This window comes from Syngnathus scovelli, chromosome 14, assembly GCF_024217435.2.
Source record: "Syngnathus scovelli strain Florida chromosome 14, RoL_Ssco_1.2, whole genome shotgun sequence".
Lineage (NCBI taxonomy): Eukaryota > Metazoa > Chordata > Actinopteri > Syngnathiformes > Syngnathidae > Syngnathus > Syngnathus scovelli.
This window is the reverse complement of record NC_090860.1, coordinates 956,538-963,295: the sequence shown is the minus strand read 5'-3', so window position 1 is coordinate 963,295 and position 6,758 is coordinate 956,538. Positions and strand designations below refer to the sequence as shown.

Below are 6,758 nucleotides of genomic sequence, written 5' to 3'. Positions count from 1 at the left end.
TTGTTTTTTTCTTCCACCTCCCCCATTTGACACATTCTAAAAAATGTGTCACAATGGTTAAAAAGTAAAAATAACAATGTCCATGGTGACATACTGTTGGAATAATTTTAAGTGAAGCTTTGGCCTGCCAGACTTGGAGGCCTCGCCTTTACGAGTTTATCTTTCCTTTTATCTAGGTTCTTCCTTTTTAGTGATAGGGATGTCTTTTGATCCCTGTCAGCCATTTGTATCCTTCCTGTCCTTATGTTGTCTGTGTGTTTTGGTTCCCGTAAGAGGCCTTCACTAACAATGAGCAGGGCTTATTTGCATAGGTGACATGTTCTTTGTTTGATTCACAGGAACTTCATTCCTTTTATATTTAGATGTAGGTTTGGTTCATAGATTGTAGTTTATCAGACCTATTCTTCTTTGTTAAGGGTTACATACAGTTAGAAGTAGTTGCATAAAAGTTATCCCATATTTACTCAATGTTTGTTTAAGGAACTGCATACCGGTTACCTCACATTTGTTTAATGTGTGTTGAAATGTTTAGGACAAGTTACTTATTATTATTATGTGTTAATTACCAAGTAGATAAAGTTAGCAAAGGTCTAGTTGCATTTGTTCCACAGCAAAGCGGCAATCAACGTGCGTCAGGGTATTTGTTGACCTGAGGACAAGTCAGCCAACTGTGAAGGAAGACAGCCGGGGACAGCCTCTGCGGGGGGTCACGAGCCAACAGCGGAGTGCTAATTCACACCACACTACATTCTTTTGCTAATCAGGGTTGCTACAGACACAATCCCCCTCCCTTTAGTGTAGCAACGCTTCTGTAACCAGGGCAACCATAACATTAAAAAGAGGGGCACGTGGAGTAAGGACTCAGAACTGATGGAGGTTGTAACTGAGATTGCTTTCTCTATCGTTCTCCTCGCGAGTAAACCTGTTCTGGTTGTCTTCTCCTCTTCATTCCAGCGAGTGATTTAATGTCTAATCGTATTTAGACCTAACATTTAATTGGTCCTTCGAGCCGGATGCCAACACACCTGAGGATTCCAGCGGACGGCAGCAGAGATCCAGAAAGACCGCGCGCGGCAGGACCTTCCTAGGTGGGGTCCTAGAATCCTTTTCAAAGGCTGGCTGTCTGCTCGTCAGCTGGGATCTAAGGGTTGAAGGCAGTCCGAGGTGCAGAGGTGAAGAGAACCAGAGGGTGAGTTTGTTTTTTTTATATAAAAGGAATGAGCGGCCGAGGGCTCGTTGTGCCCTATAAAAGTCCTAGGACAGAACGGAAAGGTTCGTTCTAAAGGTACCAAAACGGAAAGGTCCGTTTAAATAAAAGTTACACAACGCAGGTGTAACAAACCGGTTAAAGGACAGAGGTGTCCGACGGAGAGGCCCGTCAAAAGAAAAAGGTCAGCAGAAGTCCACGTGATGCCAAAAATTCCGTAATACTGAGTGATTGGGAGTGTGAATGGGAAGACGTATCACTAGATACAGTATTCCATATTAAAGCAGTGGGGAACACATAACGTGGTTCTGTGGACGCAATAGGCAAGGATTCTCCACCAGAACGCTGGTAGAAGTGAGAATCACCACAGGATCTTTTCGTTATCCCACTGGAAACACCCGACTTTAGAAACCCCTATGGTTTTACAGTTGGGACCAAATTGATTAAAATGGGGAACGGGAAGAGTAAAAATAATATCCGAGATAATCTTAAATGTAAAGATTGGAAAATAATTGAAAGGCAGGATCCCGACCGATTTAAAAACCTCGATAAATGGGTTAAGAAATATAAATTTGAGGGACAACTAAAAACAACCAAATTGATAGAACTTAGAGGCGCCATGAAAGAGAAAACAAAGAGAGACCCTAGAAAAATGAAAAAAGAAGGAGATGAGGATGTGGTGTTTTGGCTCAAAGTAGCAGGAGAGAGAGAGAGGGGAGAAAAAGAGAAAGTGGAAAAGGCACTGTATTGTAGGAAGGAAGATGATGAGACTGGGCCTAATGGTAGGCAGGCAAGAGATAATCAAAATTTACAGAGAGCTAGAGAAGAAGGGGGAGGTGTAGAGGAAGTAGAGAAGCGCGTAGGGAAAGCACATGCTACAACTTCAAAACATAAGGTCATAGAGAAGTTGTATCCACAAGTACCCGACACTGGTGCACAAGATGGGTCAACCCCCCCTTATGGGTTAACAGACAGAGCCACCAGACAGAAAAACCCAATAGAAATGGATTGGTCAAAGGAAATGAGAGCAAATTATACAGAAATAGGGAGAACAAAGCAAAATGATAATGAAACCTTTGATGAATATCGAGTGCGCATGACAGAAGTATTTAAATTACACAGTGGACTGGTGGAAGATAATGCGCCCCAAGGGGCTTATCAACAGCAATTAAAAAATGCCATCCACGTAGGGTCCAGGCCAGCAATACAAATTAGGGTGATCAATAATTATATAGGCATGACCACCGGAACTTTGGAGGAATACATAAATCACGCCCTCCATGCAGAAAGAGTAGTAATAGACAAACAAAAACGAAAACAAATGAAAGCTCCGAAATACACTTTTCTGGTAGACCAGGATAGTGACACTTTTTACCAAAATGCAGGCAGAGGACAGAAAGGCCAGAGAGGGCGAGGAGCAATGTCTAACAGAGAAGGCTTTAGGGGCCGAGGAAGAGGAGTTGTGCACCCTCCAATAGAATGCTGGAGTTGCGGAGAAAAAGGTCACATGGCACGTGACTGCACATATAAACAAAAACAATAATAACTAGTACAAGATCAAAATACATCAGATTCTCATGTAATAAAGTGGGGACCTGGCAGCCAAAATTAAAGAGAAATTAGCTTAAATATACAGGAGATATTTGTGTTAAAAGGATAAAGTAAGATAAAGAAACACTGAAGTTAAAATTTGCAAAATAAATGGAACTGAATTACAAATAGCTCCTGAAACTAAAATGGAGAATAAATCTGACATGTAAGATGAGCAAAAAGGGTGTTCTTAGTACGCTCTATGTGGTCTTATATGTTGTGCGTCAACCTTTTGTGCTGGTGTTTGTGTGTGCGTGCGCGCAGAGGATCCTCATGAATGTTGTGTATACGTGTGAGCGTGTGAGTGAGATGTGTGTCCTATGTGTGTTCAGGAGGCTGTTGAGCAATAATAGGGTAATTGAGAAGTGGATGATGGTGTGCTTAAGTTGGTTGGAGAACCTAAGATGAGCAGTGTGTGGCAGTAGAGAAAATAAGACGTGTGTGGCAGAAAGTGACGAGAACGGTGGCTTGATAGGAAGCGTGCCTGCGCTCGCGCGTAGTCGCAGGTCGGGGCTGTGCGCGTAGGCCTGTGCTATGCTCGTGTGGGCGGTGGGCCGGCATCATGATTGTTGCAGGAAATGGCCAGCCTGTGACCAATCAACATTGATGCCGCGTCCCCCCCCTCGCACGGGGGGTGCTATGGCTGTGGGCGAGGCAGTGAAAGTGTGAGTTTCTCAGAGAATGTTTGAAGCAGGGTGATGCTTAAGGAAGATGTGACAACATTAGCATGAACGATGAAAGGCACTGATGAAAAAAAAAAAAAAAGAAAAAAGGTATAACCAAAACGTCAAAATAGAGGATGACGTTTGCGCAGCGTTGTTTGTTGGTATTGCTTGTGATCTGTGTCTCTGCTGTTTTTGTGTTGTCTGTGTGCTGTCAGTGTTATGTGTTAAAAGGATGAAATTGGCTAATATACGTAGGTGCACAAAATAATTTATTAGACTGTAGTCTATCTGATTTGCACCGCAAAACAAAATCAATTTTGAAAAAATAGGAAGTAAAGAAAAGCAAGCAATTTGTTTATGGGCAGAAACTGGTCCACACTGCATTAATGCCTAGCCTTGATGAAACAAAAGTTGAGAGATGGAAAGAACTTGCTTTCTGGAATTGGATGAAGAAAAATTATGTAATAATGACATTTCAAAGCTAAATTTAAAATTTGAGAATAAGAGAACGATTGAGCTAGTTAAAGTTAAGAAACAACAACAATTAACTATTATATTAATTCACTGGCAGTTATTTTGTTGATTTTTTTCCGATTGGTGGATTGGTTTGTCACTTTGAGAAAGAAAAACTTCCGATGCAAATGGGCAGCAATATTATGTGCTCGTACAAATGAACCGATACATATGGGCAGCAATATTGAGCCATGAAGTTGTCACGTGATGTTGACTTGACACATGGCTCAACAGGGGGGATGAGAGGGCAGTTCAGTCCGCTTTATACAACATATGGATTTGATTCATATTCAAAACATTTATAAAAAAAAAAAAAAAAAACTGTAGAGCTTGTTTACCATGTGCTAAACTCAATCCACAGGGTTATAATGCCTGGTCATAATAGATGCATTCTCAAAATGGATTGAATTGGCTTCAAAGTAAACACTGAATGCCTTAACAGTGGCAAAAATGTTATGTAACGAAATAATACCTTGGCAACAACAGCTGTAGAAGTTAAAGAATGAAATTAATATCTCTAAAATGAATGTTTGATAATTGGTTTCAGGAAATTACCTATAAGAGTAACTGGTAAAAGAAACGATTGATTGCTGATGGCAAAACAAGCTGCAAACCAGAGAGAAAAAAAAAGAACAAATTGAATATGTCATGTGTATGGGTTTGCGACCGATTCTTTATGTTGTACCATTACCATTGACCAAAGATTGTGTGAAATCTGTCACGTCTACTGATTGTGAAATGTACAACAGAGCGTTCGATATAATATCCGTTGAGGAAAAGAAAAGAAACCACTGCTTCTAGAGAATGTAGTAAAGCAAAATTGTATATGTATCGACACGCCAAGATCTGGGGAAAAGCTGGTAAAAACCAAAATGTCTTTAAATTTGAGAGGCGACGAATATCTGACTTTAATTGATGCAATTAGAGTCCCCAGAGGAGTTCCTGATTAATAAGAATTAATTGACCAAATTGCAGCAAGATGGGAGTCTTCCATTTGTTGGTGGTGTACGATAAACAAAAACGTAGACAGGATAAATTACATCCATTACAACGTGCAAAAATTGGGCAATTGGACACAAGCGGGGCTTGAGGCAGTGCATGAACAGCTAGCCACGACTTCCCTAATGGCCTTCCAGAATCGCGTTGCTCTTGATATGTTGTTGTCTGAGAAAGGAGGGGTCTGTGCAATGTTCGGAGAATGTACCTTTATCCCCAACAACACCGCCCCTGATGGGAGCCTGACAAAGGCCATTGCAGGCCTGCGATCCCTCAACACGAGGATGAAAGAGCACTCTGGCGTGGACACATCAATGTGGGACAACTAGATGCATGGGAAGTATAAAGCACTTGTGTCCTCAATTATAATATCAGTTGCAGTATTTACTGCTATACTCACCTTGTGTGGATGTTGTTGTATTCCATGTCTGCGTGCTCTGTTTAATCGTCTCATCACTACAGCAATATCGCCCATGGAAGACAAGATGGCCCGGGTATGCCTAATGTCTGAACGCCAACATGTTGATGATAACGATGAAGATGAAATTTTTGCACTTGAGTTTACAGACTTTTTTCCAGATCTGGGTGTTTCAGAATGATGATGATGCAACAACTAACCTTTTGGGTGTAAACATATTTGTGCTCATACCTGTGATCCGACAACTGAAAATCGGGTGAAGTGGTTGTTCTTGGTGATGAAAAACTTGAGCTAATATGTGATAAACAGGGAGGAATGTTGGAATAATTTTAAGTGAAGCTTTGGCCTGCCAGACCTGGAGGCCTCGCCTTTACGAGTTTATCTTTCCTTTTATCTAGGTTCTTCCTTTTTAGTGATAGGGATGTCTTTTGATCCCTGTCAGCCATTTGTATCCTTCCTGTCCTTATGTTGTCTGTGTGTTTTGGTTCCCGTAAGAGGCCTTCACTAACAATGAGCAGGGCTTATTTGCATAGGTGACATGTTCTTTGTTTGATTCACAGGAACTTCATTCCTTTTATATTTAGATGTAGGTTTGGTTCATAGATTGTAGTTTATCAGACCTATTCTTCTTTGTTAAGGGTTACATACAGTTAGAAGTAGTTGCATAAAAGTTATCCCATATTTACTCAATGTTTGTTTAAGGAACTGCATACCGGTTACCTCACATTTGTTTAATGTGTGTTGAAATGTTTAGGACAAGTTACTTATTATTATTATGTGTTAATTACCAAGTAGATAAAGTTAGCAAAGGTCTAGTTGCATTTGTTCCACAGCAAAGCGGCAATCAATGTGCGTCAGGGTATTTGTTGACCTGAGGACAAGTCAGCCAACTGTGAAGTAAGACAGCCGGGGACAGCCTCTGCGGGGGGTCACGAGCCAACAGCGGAGTGCTAATTCACACCACACTACATTCTTTTGCTAATCAGCGTTGCTACAGACACAATCCCCCTCCCTTTAGTGTAGCAACGCCTCTGTAACCAGGGCAACCATAACATTAAAAAGAGGGGCACGTGGAGTAAGGACTCAGAACTGATGGAGGTTGTAACTGAGATTGCTTTCTCTATCGTTCTCCTCGCGAGTAAACCTGTTCTGGTTGTCTTCTCCTCTTCATTCCAGCGAGTGATTTAATGTCTAATCGTATTTAGACCTAACACATACCCATCGCCAGCTGGACTTCGGTGTACCTCCAGATGCCATCCTGGCCTGGAATCACCAATTCTCAGTCCCTGAAACTCGACTGGCATTATCTCACATGGCTGTATGAACAAAAGCCACCACCAACCTTCAGCTGTGCATACAGCTCTCCGTA

General features: G+C 41.5%; 1 long non-coding RNA gene across 1 annotated transcript; it reads left to right on the top strand.

Annotated features, from left to right (window-relative positions):
* Positions 1-751: 751 nt before the first annotated feature.
* LOC125980768 (uncharacterized) lies at positions 752-6,536 on the top strand. The gene is made up of 2 exons (XR_011088100.1): positions 752-5,856; positions 5,950-6,536. It is a non-coding gene; the product is annotated as an uncharacterized lncRNA (long non-coding RNA).
* The last annotated feature ends 222 nt before the right edge of the window (positions 6,537-6,758 follow it).